This window comes from Lathyrus oleraceus, chromosome 5, assembly GCF_024323335.1.
Source record: "Lathyrus oleraceus cultivar Zhongwan6 chromosome 5, CAAS_Psat_ZW6_1.0, whole genome shotgun sequence".
In the NCBI taxonomy this organism is placed as follows: domain Eukaryota; kingdom Viridiplantae; phylum Streptophyta; class Magnoliopsida; order Fabales; family Fabaceae; genus Lathyrus; species Lathyrus oleraceus.
The window spans coordinates 80,235,096-80,250,449 of NC_066583.1; the positions used below are offsets into that span (position 1 = coordinate 80,235,096).

The 15,354-nt window shown below is 37.9% G+C and overlaps 1 long non-coding RNA gene across 7 annotated transcripts; it reads left to right on the forward strand.

Annotated features, from left to right (window-relative positions):
* Positions 1-988: 988 nt before the first annotated feature.
* Positions 989-14,133, forward strand: LOC127087838 (uncharacterized). Of its 7 annotated transcripts, none has more exons than XR_007790060.1 (4): positions 989-1,224; positions 13,503-13,702; positions 13,823-13,910; positions 14,096-14,133. It is a non-coding gene; the product is annotated as an uncharacterized LOC127087838 (long non-coding RNA). The 7 variants fall into 7 exon arrangements; XR_007790064.1 differs by having other exon boundaries at positions 13,615-13,702; XR_007790059.1 differs by lacking the exon at positions 989-1,224 and adding an exon at positions 13,172-13,375.
* The last annotated feature ends 1,221 nt before the right edge of the window (positions 14,134-15,354 follow it).

Genomic DNA, 15,354 nt, shown 5'->3' on the forward strand with positions numbered 1-15,354 from the left:
TACTAAAAAAAATACTAAAGAAAAATGAAATACTACAAAAAGTGCTATGTATGAGTATCGAACTCACTCCACCTAAGACTATAGAACTAACCCCTCTCCACTAGGCTATTTAACCATTAACTGTTATTTAAGTACTAATCTAAATATATAAACTAAGGTAAATAAAAAAAGAAATAAAACTAAAAAAACTAATAAATAGGAAAACTAATGGACTACCCTAATTAAACCTAATTAAACTAATCAAAATAAGAAAATCCTAATTAATCAGTACTTTACTCTAAACCTAAATCTAATTTGAATTTTTAAATATATCCTACAAAATCTAAACTAAAATTATTTTAAAAAAAAAAAAAAAAATCTAAACTAATATTAATTTAAAAAAATCTAAACTAATATTATTTAAAGATTTCTAATCTAAATAACTATCCTATCTAAAATAAATTAGGGAAAGAAAATTAAAAAAAGAAAAGAAAAACAGACTTCCTCTTCTAGCTCGTGAATCCTTTCCTCCCAATCTCACTCCCTCTGCATCGCTCTCCACTCTCCGCCTCGAACTCGCTCTCAATTTCCTCTTCTCACCAAAAACCCCTCAATCCTCTTGCTCTCAAATGAATGCTCCAGAAAGACTTAAAAAAAACACTCACCTCCGGTAGCGGTAATGACGGTGATGATGGAGTTTGGAAGGGTGTCGTGGCTGACGGTGAAGGATCCGCGGAGGAAGATTTCGGGCCTTTTCGGTTTGTCCGTTAACTCCTTTTTTCAATTTTTCGTTGTGACTAGGGTTTTTTGAATCGCCTCCGCCGTCCCCTTTTCTCCCTCACACTCGCTTCCTTTTATCCTTGCGCATTAGGGTTTCAGTTGGTGTGTAAAGGCTCAAAGGAGAAAGCTCAGAAGCGCTTTTTCGGATGCTCAGAAGTGCTTTTAGCCCGTTTGATGATACAAATAGGGAAAGGTAATCTGCGCTCTTGCTTTTTCTTCCTCTGTTTCGTCTTGACTCCATTTTGGGTATTTCGGATTTTACTGCTTTGACTGATTATTTCAACTTTTACCGCAGTGAAAATTTTGAACATCTGTTTGATGAAGCAGGTTGAGGTTCAAGGTGTACTGGTTGCAGATAGCTTGACTTGGTCGAAAATGCAGGCGGTTGATGCTTCAGCGATGAACACCGGTGGCTACGGTTTAGATTCGTGCTCCTGAGGCCAAGTCACCAGCCAACCACTTCCGGTAACCATCTTTGTCCTTTTCCAAATGAGTCGCTTCTAGCTTTGGATTTCTCTTTTTTATTGCAAACTGCAGCAAAGTAATTCTGGTTTTCTTAGTGAAAGTGTAACATATGAATCTTTCCTATCAGTGGCATCGCTAGTTGCCTGGAGAGTTTCTTTTGCCTTCACCCACTCGTCATTTTTCAATTCCAGCTCAAACAGCATAGATAATGCATTTGGACTCTTGTCATTCACTTTCAGGGCATCATTAACCGGCAAGGTGTCCATGGCTCCACGGTAATAAGCTGTAGTAATAGTTCTGAATCTCTCTAGGCCGGCTGTATCCCAGGTTTGCAACTTAATGCGTTTGCCATCAAATTCAATGGTTATTATCTCGAAATCAACTTTATGTTTTTGTTTTTCTTATTCTTTCTCATTTATTTCTTGTGTAATATGATTGGGAATGCAGTGTACGAGTATATATTTCTTTGTGTCTGGCCTCTGGGAGCAAAAGTTCAGAACCTCGTTGCAAAGCTTTTGTACAGATTCATCATCAGGTACAGAATCTCTTCCCTTGCATCTTATCTTGACATGGCCAATCCCTTCCTTTGTCTAATCTGATAATGGATAGTAACCGAGTAGTATTTATCAGATCAAACGCTAAACCAAGTTCTCTACCTAAAGCTCTCTGTTGAAGAATTGCTTGCTTGTTACTGATACCGTTGTGGTTAACATTGTGCAGGCAGTTTGTTATTTGTTGCAGAAAACAAGTCATAACAGTTTGGAACCGTTGGTTTTGTGGAAAGGTATTGGTCAAAGAGTTTGGATTGTGATTGTCGGGTTAAAATGCTACTGCAGTAGGTGCAACAGTGGCAGGCGGTGTTGCTGCAAGTAAAACATTGCTAATGATGCTCCTTAAATTGCAAATAAACTTGGTGGAGACCTTTGTAAAGTAATATCGCGAGAAGAAGTCTTCAAGTTAACAACGGTATGCAACGATAATTACAGTGTACACCGCAATTTTGCCCTTTTTATGAGCTTTGAATTTCAATGAAATTTGATATGTTCTCTTTTGTGAGGGATTTCTCCATGTGTTACAACCAGTGCATTCATCTTGGCAGGTACATAAACTGTGGGGCCTCTAAGATCTTCACCAACCTAGAGCCTAGAATCTGGGGCCGAGAGGCTATCCTTACCAACCTCTTGTCTTTGCGATTTGGCCTACTGTCTGAAACACTTCGAATGAGAGGTGACTAATCAAAAATTCTGCAGGATTCTTATGGTAAGTTTGATATATTTCCATCAACTTCTCAAGGCTCTCCTTCTAGCAGATATCTCCTTATTCCAAAGTTTTCTTTCAGTAGCTTCAACCATTAGTTTCAAGGAAACATGCTTCAGGTTTGAACTGCAAATACCACAGGTTACAGTTCCTTTGTCAACATAGCTGTGATGACTACATGCTACAGCATCTTAAGCTCTGGCATCTCAGGTAAATTTCTAACCGCATTCTAATTCGGCATCAGTGTTGGTTGAAAACTAGTTAGTAACTATGACATCTGCAACATAAAGCTTCAAATTTATCACATGCCTTAAATCTATTTGAGCATATTTGGTACCGGAGAGCACACTCAGATCTAACCGTCGAATTATCTGTCATGCAGGAACTGAAGACCGAGTGGTTGCAAGGAAACAAAAACAGGTGGCTTGAACCAGCCTGGGCAGAGAGGATTTGTATAACATGGATACAAAGGAGTCTTCCGCCAATGTGAACAGCAAAATCCTTCATACCCACGAGTTCAAGTAACTAGTGGAAACTACCTTCAGCAGCAACAACAATACTTTCATATGCAACTGATGTGTAAATCCGTGGCTATGAGCATGAACTGCTCCTCCCTTATTATTTGTTAACTTTGTCACTTTGTAAACAAAATTGATTGGTCATTCTTGATTCTAGTAAACTATAACAAGTTGATCAATTTTCCTTCTTTTTTTGTGAAGGTTCTATTAGGAACTGGAAAGCGATGTTGAAAACCTTCTGTTATGATATTGATTTGTTATCATGTGTTGTAGAACTCTTTTTTGGAGTGAATTATTGGGATGCTGGAATTTAGATTCTTGATGGAATTTTGATTATTCATTAAGATTGTATTTGTAGGATTTATGTAATAGGATGAACTTGCATGAAAATGTTGAGAAATGCAATTTGGAACATGATTTTTTTATTATTTATGAAAATGTTGTAATGCTATTTTGATTTTGAAATGTACTATGGATATAAAAATGGATTTTTTTTAGAAATAATCCAAGACTAATTTAAATATCAATTTAAATAATAATAAAAAATCAGTAGAAAACCCAATCAAAATCAAATTAATCCAATAATTTGTTAAAATTACTTTTGACATCAATTCTAACATCTATTTGAAAATTAAAATCAATTAGAGATTTGAATCATTAGTAAAGATAACAATTAAAATTAAATTGAAATTTGGCTTTAAACTTGATTTGAAATTAAAATCAAATATTGAAAAATTACAAAAGTCAAGTGATTAAAATCCATTTTATACCGATGAATGTATGCAAAAATGCAAAAATAAAAGAAAAAAATGGAAAATTTCCAGGGTCAAAATCGGGGTATGACAGTTGCCCCTATTTAAGCGTCTTCAACTAGAGAATATGAAGCAGGACACTCTTCATATGATCATAGTGGGAGATGATTAAATACTAAGAAGACCCGGATTTTGATCCTGAATCCCCATGACATGATGTGATATGATATGATATGCCATGATATGCCATGATATGCATGGATATGCATGGATGCATGATTCTTTTTTTTTTTTTGTAATTTTATCTGCTAGGGATATGATGGACCCTTAACAGGAGATGCTACTAGACAAACCAAAACTGTGGGGAATACTGATGATCCACAGGGAGACAGACAAATGGGGTAAAAAACAACTTGCTGGGGAAACAGTCCGGCTGGAGAATCAGACACACACTGGGGAGTATTCAAAGTGAGATTTGATGAACGACACTTAGAATACACGGGATTTCGGTAGTAAGTTCACACATGACTTACCGAAACCGAATGAAGGAAAAGATGCTACAACAGGTTCTATTATGACCTGACAACGCTGGGGAATAATCAAGGAGAAAACTCTTCAGAGCAAGTTCAAGTATGACCTGACCCCGGAATAAAAGGTTCAATGACAGGTTCATACATGACCTGAATGGAATTGAACAAAGAATCTTCAGAGTAGGTTCAAGCATGACCGGACCCCGGAATAAAAGGGTTCAATGACAGGTTCATACATGACCTGGATAGGATTGAACAAAGAATCTTCAGAGTAGGTTCAAGCACGACCGGACCCCGGAATAAAAAGGTTCAACAACAGGTTCACACATGACCTGAATAGGATTGAACAAAGAATCTTCAGAGTAGGTTCAAGCATGACCGGACCCCGGAATAAAAAGGTTCAATGACAGGTTCATACATGACCTGAATAGGATTGAACAAAGAATCTTCAGAGTAGGTTCAAGCATGACCGGACCCCGAAATAAAAGGGTTCAATGACAGGTTCGTACATGACCTGAATAGGATTGAACAAAGGATCTTCAGAGTAGGTTCAAGCATGAACGGACCCCGGAATAAAAAGGTTCAATGACAGGTTCGTACATGACCTGAATAGGATTGAACAAAGAATCTTCAGAGTAGGTTCAAGCATGACCGGACCCCGGAATAAAAAGGTTCAATGACAGGTTCGTACATGACCTGAATAGGATTGAACAAAGAATCTTCAGAGTAGGTTCAAGCATGAACGGACCCCGGAATAAAAAGGTTCAATGACAGGTTCATACATGACCTGAATAGGATTGAACAAAGAATCTTCAGAGTAGGTTCAAGCATGACCGGACCCCGGAATAAAAGGGTTCAATGACAGGTTCGTACATGACCTGAATAGGATTGAACAAAGAATCTTCAGAGTAGGTTCAAGCATGACCGGACCCCGGAATAACAACAATTGGACTTTGAAATGAGTTCCAGTAACAACTGAGCTTGGAATAATGCCTAACAACAACTGATTTTTAGGAGACACCAATGAGCCTTGAAACAATTCCAGGGAATGACATAGGGGTTCTGGAATTTCGTCAGAATAAAAGTGACATGTCTGGGAATTCATCAGAGAGTAAAAGAAACAAATTCTGGAAATGCATCAGAATTACAAGTGATATTCCGGAAATACAACAGAATGCAGACACATTTGGTAATATATCAAGGAAATTCTGGAAATACATCAGAATATAGACACATCAGAGAACACCTCAGATAGATGGTGAAACATCTGGAAATACATCAGACAAGTTGTGGAAATTCATCAATAAACCAAGGAGTAATCCGGAAATTCATCGGATAATCCAAAAAGAAAATGAACCTAAATGGAAAATTTTCTAATAGGTGCCAACTGGGTTGGATTTGAAAATGACTGCAAAAACCGGATGATGGTTTAAGGGCACCAAATACAGACTGGAATCAAAGGTCAAAGGATATAGGATCAACAACAAGACCTGAGTCAATGCAAAATGAGCACGAAGTACATTTCGGCTATGCATGATTTGAATTTCCTTTTATGCATGATATATGAATGATCATGATTATGAGAATGCTGACACTGGGCAGACTGGGAGTTTGTAAAGGATTTTTATGGAAGCTCATGATTCCTCAACACCGAGAACTTAACCAAATATTTGTGATAGATGTTGTCAAAGGAGAATTCTATCCAGTTTGATAGCCACAGCTCAGCCAATGGATCCTTTTGGAGGATTAATGAATCGTGCTAGCATAATTTTCGGGCACTCGTCTTAAACTCGATAGTTGTTGACGTATGGCAGAATTTGTTTGAGCAGTTTGAAAGCACGAAGAAAGAGGTTCTGCCCCTCTGTGGCTCATCTTGCCCCAGTTTGTTGAGACCTTGGCAATGTTAACCTTGAGAGTGGGTTTGGAAACAACCTGCCATGAGACTACCTCGAGATGGCATGCCCCAAGCGTTTGTAACTTGCAGCGGTCCGAACTTGACTAACCAAATGCTGGAATGGTAGACTCTTGATTGATTGTCCTTTGGATAGCTGGATTCATTGAGCTCTGAGGTGGCTTGCCCCGGTCTAAGTCTTGAAGCAAATTACTCTTGGCTAACTGAACCATGGAGTGATTGGACTTACTGAGCTCTGAGGTGGCTTGCCCCGGTCTGATTCTTGAAGCAGATTACTCTTGGCTAGATGACCCTTAGGGTGATTAGCTCGAATTAACTGATGCTCAAAGTGATTTCCCCTATTTGGACTTCTTTCACTTTATCAAGTTCCTCAACTGTGTATTGAATTTCTTTGATGCTGAGTGTTGACTCGCAAATAAGATTGTTCATTCAAAAATGGTAATTTTAATTCCATGCTTATGCAAAAATTTGAAATCAAAGTTTATTGATATGAATGGGTGAAAAGTCGTTGATAAGAACACAAATGGTGATCAACTCATTCACAGTATGCAAGTTGGTGCCATCAAATGATTAACAAAAATCGTTTGGAGTCAAGTTAACACCACCTGGTTATAGTATGCTTTCAAAATGAACCCTGCCTCAATTAGGTCTTTTAAGGGTTATAACGTGGTCTGGTTCGCGGTTTCTTGAAACAAAAGGATATAAGGCTCAAAATTTGTTTTTACCCTCCCCTTCTTCTTGATGATCTCCAGTTCCTACATTCAGTTAATTCAATACACGCATTCGACTTCCAAGAGGGTTCGAAGGTGTGATGAGGATTCAAGACGAATTTTCTTGAAATGGCAGTCACCTTATTTTTTTGTTTTGTTGAGGATTTTGGTGACCTCTTTCGATTGATTTTCTTTATCCCTAATTTTTCCTGGACTGCTTCTTTGAAGCTTTTGGTCCATCGGGATGCCCTAACTTTTGCCTAAGTCATCTTGTGGTATTTGACCTAGTGGGCTTTTTCTATATTTTTTTTTTAAAAGGTGTTGACTGCCACATTATTGGTGGATGAGGATCAACCAACATTAATTTTATCTTTTCTCAACTTCTTCGACACTTCAACATGTGCGCGAAGGATAACATGTGGTTGAACTTAATTGGAGGGTGTTCATATGGACGATTTTTGAAAGATCGAATACCTGATCAAAATATCTGAACACAACTACCCTGCCCCAGGTTAAGATTAAGGGTTTTAGATCCGAAATAAACACCAACTTCTAGGCTCAAAGTGGTTGTCTAGGGATTAACTCCTTATCACTCCAGTGTTTGGGGATTTGAAACAATGCCTTACATCATCGACAAGGTTTTACTCAAAAGCATACCACAACAATTTCAGGTGTTTTGTTTTCATCATCCTCCCTCCAATCTTTGTTAACACAACAGTTTGATAAACAAAAGTGAATGAGAGGAGTATTTTGTTTTTGTTTTTTAACATAAATGAAAAACGAGTGAATACGAATGGATTAATTCAAAAGATGCATAAACCTTTCATTAATCTTACCAATTCAAAGAAAACAACAATGCTTAAAAGCAATTAACAATCAACATGCAAAGAAACTACAAAAGAAGTGTTGAAACAGCCAAATGATTGCCGACTTTAGGGAATTGACTTCTTCAAACTTGAAGGTTTGGATCAACAAGCTTTTTGACATTGACACGATGATCTTCAAATTCTTTTCCTTCATTCTCATCGTTGAACGCAACCCTCTTGGATCCACTACTCACTTCTCCTTTTCTTTCATTGGTATAGGTCGTGACATTGGAAATCCAAGGCGGTATCTCAATGCTCTTACCAGGAAACAATGATAGCTCACTAGCCATATCCCTGACATCTTCCTTGTGGTACAAAACCTTGAGGGGTATCAAGGGTCCTTTCCCTTTATCATTACTTGGCTCAGAAATCAAGGTATATGTACCTGAGCCTGCCTCCTTGAGTGTTAGTGACCCTATGTCAATCAATCCTCGCAGTTTGAGCTTAAAACTCTTGCATTCCTCGATGGGGTGCCCCATTGTCCCAGTATGGTATTCACACTTGATCTTCGGGTGATCTTCTTCAAAGACTAAGCTCTTCTTGTTAATCAGTCCTCGTACCAAATATCTTAGTGCACAGCAAGAATCTAGGTCATGTCCCAATGCCCCTTTATGGAATTCACATGTTGCATTTGGATTGTACCATGGCAGGTATGGTGACACAGGTGTGAGAGCTCGAGGGGTTACCAAAGTATTCTGGATCAGTAGCGGGTAAAGCTTGCTATATGGTACCGGAATCGAGTCATTGTGATCCTGGTTCTTCTTGCTCTGATTCTGATTTTTGTTTTGAACCTGGCTTTGGTGACTTTGAGGAGCAATAGCCAGAGGATGTTGATGATGACGCCTTGAGGGAGGTCCATATACTGGTAAATGAGGAGTTGCCACATAGAATTTCCCTTGACTTGAGGTAACACCGGATGGATGCGGGGTAGTAGCTCTCTTTGTTGCAGCAGCGTATATTGGGTGACCCTCTCTTCCCAACAAGACTTGCACCGTTTCCAAGACCCATCTCATTTGGCTCTTCAAAAGATTGAGTTCCCCCTTCAGTGCTTCTTGGCTTTTCCTTAGCTCGTCTATCATCTCCTGAGACATGGTTCTTTGTTCTAAACGCGTGTTGAGAATCACTTTGCTTCACGGACAAAAGATGGATGAGTTTTTTTTTTTTTTTTTTTTTTTTTTTTTTGGTAATTTGTCTGGAGAATGACATGCATTATGATGCGATGCAAATGCAATGAATGAATGCAATGCAAGCCATGCATATTTGTGTTTTTCTTCAATACACGGGTTCAAAAGTCCGAGGTACTGATAAATCTGATTGTTTTCCAAGAATAGGTTCTCACCGGGTAAGATCTAAGGCTTTGTTACAAAGGATCCCCAGAGTCATTGATTCACAAGACTGTTTGACGCTTACGGGAAATACTTCCCGGTCGTCAACTCCATCAAGGGAATCTATTCTGGGTGAGGTTCTCGTACCGACTCTTACGAAGCATACACCTCGCGAGTCCGTACTACGTAACCATCGACTGGGTTCTAGACAGGGTACTCAGAGTCCTGGATTCAAAAGACTGTTTGACGCTTACGGAAAATACTTTCCGGTCATCAACTCCATCTAGGGAATCTATTCTGAGCGAGGTTCTCGTATCGATTCTTACGAAGCATACACCTCGGGAATCCATACTACGCGACCATCATTTCTAGTCGGCCAAAGGTTTAATGTTCTAAAAGGTTCTTAGAGTCATGGACCCCTTTGAAACATCGCCGCTTACGAGGTATACACCTCGGGCGACAATATTTGCAAAAGAATCTACTCTAAGTGAGGTTCTCGTACCGACCCTTACGAAGTATTCACCTCGGGAGTCCGTACTACTCAACCATCGTCCTATCTTATGTTTTTTCACTCTAGACTCGGGTGTAGAGTCTTTCCCACATGGTTTGCAATCAAATCATCCAAGTACCAACAATCACAATAGAACCAATATACAACAGATATATCAATATAATAATAAAGATAATCAAAAGCAATAAATAAGGAAAAGCCACACAATTAAACAAACAAAGGCACACAGACGTCCTAACTAGGCTTGACTCGCTTAGGGATTTGAGTCCCCAGCAGAGTCGCCATCTGTCGCACCTCGAAAAAAATGGGGATACGACTTCAAAGCGAAGCGCGATCGCACGCTCGCAATGATGGACTGAACAGAGTCGCCACCGAACTTTATTTATTCCTAAAAAGGAAAGGGGAAATATCGATAAAACCCAAGAGAAATGAAAGGATAAGATATGGTCATCGCAACCAATATCAGGGTTCGGGAGTCGATTACGCAAGGGGAAGGTATTAGCACCCCTCACGTCCGTTGTACTCAACGGGAACCATTAGGTCAATTGTGTGCGTTAGTGTTAGTTAAAATGTTAGGCTTTTCAGTTTATTAGGTGGGAAAGAAAGAATAGAAGAGGGGATAAAGTTTTTGGATTTTTTAACGAAGGACTAAACCTAAGTTTTTTATTAGTGGGCCTGACAAGATTTAAAAATCCTGCTCCTACGTATCTCAAAAGAGAAATCAAGGCTTACGTAGTTCTGGGTAGAAAAATGTTTGTTTGTTGGTCAATTTTTTTAGCGAAAGCTATATTGTATTAATCGACGAAAACATTGTTTTACCCAAAACAGATGAGGAGTGGACGCATACCACACATCGAACGGATTTATAAATCTACATTCGGAAAAGCGTCATTTATCTCTACTCAACAATCGTGGCCGAAACATTGTTTTGTATCACTTAAGACAAGATACCTTTCATTTATGAAAAAGGTTTTTAATTAATCGCACGGCGGCGAGAAAAGAGTTTGATTGGTTGACGTATTTTGAGTGACGGCGAGAACTTGGATGAGCGAGATATACATCTCGAATCCTAGTCTCAGGAGTGCATGGTATACACCATGTTCCATTTCCATCTTTATTGAAAGGGTCTAATAAAGATTAGGTATTTTAGAATTTGATTGAGAAAGGGTTTGACGAAACCGCATTAACAATTTTTAGACGATGGCGAGAGTTGAGATTGGCGAGGCATACGTCTCGAATCTTAACCTCAGGAGTGCATGATATACATCATGTTCCATTTCCACCTTTATTGAAAGAGTCTTAAATAAGATTTAAGTATCTTAAATTTGATTGAGAAAAAGGTTTGACGAAACCACATTGACGATTTTAGATGATGGCGAGAGTTAAGATTGGCGAGGCATACGTCTCGAATCTTAACCTCAGGAGTGCATGGTATACACCATGTTCCATTTCCACCTTTGAAAAAGTGTTTAAGTAAGAATTAGTTACTTTGGTTTTTATTGTGAAAATGACTTGACCTAGATCAAGTATTGATTGGGCGTTTGAGAAAGATTGAATGAGTGTTCGAGAGAACAAAGTGGATAAATTTGGATGATGGCGAGAGTTAAGATTGGCGAGGCATACGTCTCGAATCTTAACCTCAGGAGTGCGCGGTATACACCACGTTCCATTTCCATCTTTATTAAAAAAGTCTAGATAGGGATTAATATTTTTTGAGTTTTTATTAGAAAAATGGCTTGACGTTGGATCAAGCATTTGATGAAGTTTTTTTTTTGAAATGGGATGGAATAGGAGGGAAAGGAATTGATTCGTTTATTGAGAAAAAGCTCGACGTTGAATCGAGTCATATTTTTGTATTTTTTGAAATTGTCGATTTTATTCTTATATTAGCATCTAACTAAACAACCAAGCAATAGAGAAATAAAAGGTACAAAATTATTACACATTGGGGGAGTGGGGTACATTTGTCAAATGGGGATTAAAAAATCATGAAATAAATAAAATCGGGCACAAACAAATAATGCATGAGTGTAAGTGCAAGAGAACCGGCTCATTGTAAGAAAGCCCAAGAGTAAGCTATGTGAGGTTGATGGCGATGCTTAAAAAGCAATCGACTTACACGGGTTTGAAAATGGGCTCGATATTAAATCGAGAAAAGTATGATTTTTTTTGTTTTTTTTAAAAAGGTTTTGCATGTATGATGAAATTAAATAAAGAAGCATGGACATAAAAAATATTACAAGAAACAAAATACTAAAAACAAAATAATAATAAAATATAAAATCTAAAAAGAAATGAAATACTAAAAAAAATACTAAAGAAAAATGAAATACTACAAAAAGTGCTACGTATGAGTATCGAACTCACTCCACCTAAGACTATAGAACTAACCCCTCTCCACTAGGCTATTTAACCATTAACTGTTATTTAAGTACTAATCTAAATATATAAACTAAGGTAAATAAAAAAAGAAATAAAACTAAAAAAACTAATAAATAGGAAAACTAATGGACTACCCTAATTAAACCTAATTAAACTAATCAAAATAAGAAAATCCTAATTAATCAGTACTTTACTCTAAACCTAAATCTAATTTGAATTTTTAAATATATCCTACAAAATCTAAACTAAAATTATTTTAAAAAAAAAAAAAAAAATCTAAACTAATATTATTTTAAAAATCTAAACTAAAAATGATTTAAAAAAAAAACCAAACTAAAATTATTTAAAAAAGATCTAAACTAAAATTATTTAAAAAAAGATCTAAACTAACAATTATTTAAAAAAAGATCTAAACTAACATTATTTTAAAAAAAGATCTAAACTAACATTATTTAAAAAAGATCTAAACTAAAATTATTTAAAAAAAAAAAAAACTAAAAATTATTTTTTAAAAAAAAAAATCTAAACTAATATTAATTTAAAAAAATCTAAACTAATATTATTTAAAGATTTCTAATCTAAATAACTATCCTATCTAAAATAAATTAGGGAAAGAAAATTAAAAAAAGAAAAGAAAAACAGACTTCCTCTTCTAGCTCGTGAATCCTTTCCTCCCAATCTCACTCCCTCTGCATCGCTCTCCACTCTCCGCCTCGAACTCGCTCTCAATTTCCTCTTCTCACCAAAAACCCCTCAATCCTCTTGCTCTCAAATGAATGCTCCAGAAAGACTTAAAAAAAACACTCACCTCCGGTAGCGGTAATGACGGTGATGATGGAGTTTGGAAGGGTGTCGTGGCTGACGGTGAAGGATCCGCGGAGGAAGATTTCGGGCCTTTTCGGTTTGTCCGTTAACTCCTTTTTTCAATTTTTCGTTGTGACTAGGGTTTTTTGAATCGCCTCCGCCGTCCCCTTTTCTCCCTCACACTCGCTTCCTTTTATCCTTGCGCATTAGGGTTTCAGTTGGTGTGTAAAGGCTCAAAGGAGAAAGCTCAGAAGCGCTTTTTCGGATGCTCAGAAGTGCTTTTAGCCCGTTTGATGATACAAATAGGGAAAGGTAATCTGCGCTCTTGCTTTTTCTTCCTCTGTTTCGTCTTGACTCCATTTTGGGTATTTCGGATTTTACTGCTTTGACTGATTATTTCAACTTTTACCGCAGTGAAAATTTTGAACATCTGTTTGATGAAGCAGGTTGAGGTTCAAGGTGTACTGGTTGCAGATAGCTTGACTTGGTCGAAAATGCAGGCGGTTGATGCTTCAGCGATGAACACCGGTGGCTACGGTTTAGATTCGTGCTCCTGAGGCCAAGTCACCAGCCAACCACTTCCGGTAACCATCTTTGTCCTTTTCCAAATGAGTCGCTTCTAGCTTTGGATTTCTCTTTTTTATTGCAAACTGCAGCAAAGTAATTCTGGTTTTCTTAGTGAAAGTGTAACATATGAATCTTTCCTATCAGTGGCATCGCTAGTTGCCTGGAGAGTTTCTTTTGCCTTCACCCACTCGTCATTTTTCAATTCCAGCTCAAACAGCATAGATAATGCATTTGGACTCTTGTCATTCACTTTCAGGGCATCATTAACCGGCAAGGTGTCCATGGCTCCACGGTAATAAGCTGTAGTAATAGTTCTGAATCTCTCTAGGCCGGCTGTATCCCAGGTTTGCAACTTAATGCGTTTGCCATCAAATTCAATGGTTATTATCTCGAAATCAACTTTATGTTTTTGTTTTTCTTATTCTTTCTCATTTATTTCTTGTGTAATATGATTGGGAATGCAGTGTACGAGTATATATTTCTTTGTGTCTGGCCTCTGGGAGCAAAAGTTCAGAACCTCGTTGCAAAGCTTTTGTACAGATTCATCATCAGGTACAGAATCTCTTCCCTTGCATCTTATCTTGACATGGCCAATCCCTTCCTTTGTCTAATCTGATAATGGATAGTAACCGAGTAGTATTTATCAGATCAAACGCTAAACCAAGTTCTCTACCTAAAGCTCTCTGTTGAAGAATTGCTTGCTTGTTACTGATACCGTTGTGGTTAACATTGTGCAGGCAGTTTGTTATTTGTTGCAGAAAACAAGTCATAACAGTTTGGAACCGTTGGTTTTGTGGAAAGGTATTGGTCAAAGAGTTTGGATTGTGATTGTCGGGTTAAAATGCTACTGCAGTAGGTGCAACAGTGGCAGGCGGTGTTGCTGCAAGTAAAACATTGCTAATGATGCTCCTTAAATTGCAAATAAACTTGGTGGAGACCTTTGTAAAGTAATATCGCGAGAAGAAGTCTTCAAGTTAACAACGGTATGCAACGATAATTACAGTGTACACCGCAATTTTGCCCTTTTTATGAGCTTTGAATTTCAATGAAATTTGATATGTTCTCTTTTGTGAGGGATTTCTCCATGTGTTACAACCAGTGCATTCATCTTGGCAGGTACATAAACTGTGGGGCCTCTAAGATCTTCACCAACCTAGAGCCTAGAATCTGGGGCCGAGAGGCTATCCTTACCAACCTCTTGTCTTTGCGATTTGGCCTACTGTCTGAAACACTTCGAATGAGAGGTGACTAATCAAAAATTCTGCAGGATTCTTATGGTAAGTTTGATATATTTCCATCAACTTCTCAAGGCTCTCCTTCTAGCAGATATCTCCTTATTCCAAAGTTTTCTTTCAGTAGCTTCAACCATTAGTTTCAAGGAAACATGCTTCAGGTTTGAACTGCAAATACCACAGGTTACAGTTCCTTTGTCAACATAGCTGTGATGACTACATGCTACAGCATCTTAAGCTCTGGCATCTCAGGTAAATTTCTAACCGCATTCTAATTCGGCATCAGTGTTGGTTGAAAACTAGTTAGTAACTATGACATCTGCACCATAAAGCTTCAAATTTATCACATGCCTTAAATCTATTTGAGCATATTTGGTACCGGAGAGCACACTCAGATCTAACCGTCGAATTATCTGTCATGCAGGAACTGAAGACCGAGTGGTTGCAAGGAAACAAAAACAGGTGGCTTGAACCAGCCTGGGCAGAGAGGATTTGTATAACATGGATACAAAGGAGTCTTCCGCCAATGTGAACAGCAAAATCCTTCATACCCACGAGTTCAAGTAACTAGTGGAAACTACCTTCAGCAGCAACAACAATACTTTCATATGCAACTGATGTGTAAATCCGTGGCTATGAGCATGAACTGCTCCTCCCTTATTATTTGTTAACTTTGTCACTTTGTAAACAAAATTGATTGGTCATTCTTGATTCTAGTAAACTATAACAAGTTGATCAATTTTCCTTCTTTTTTTGTGAAGGTT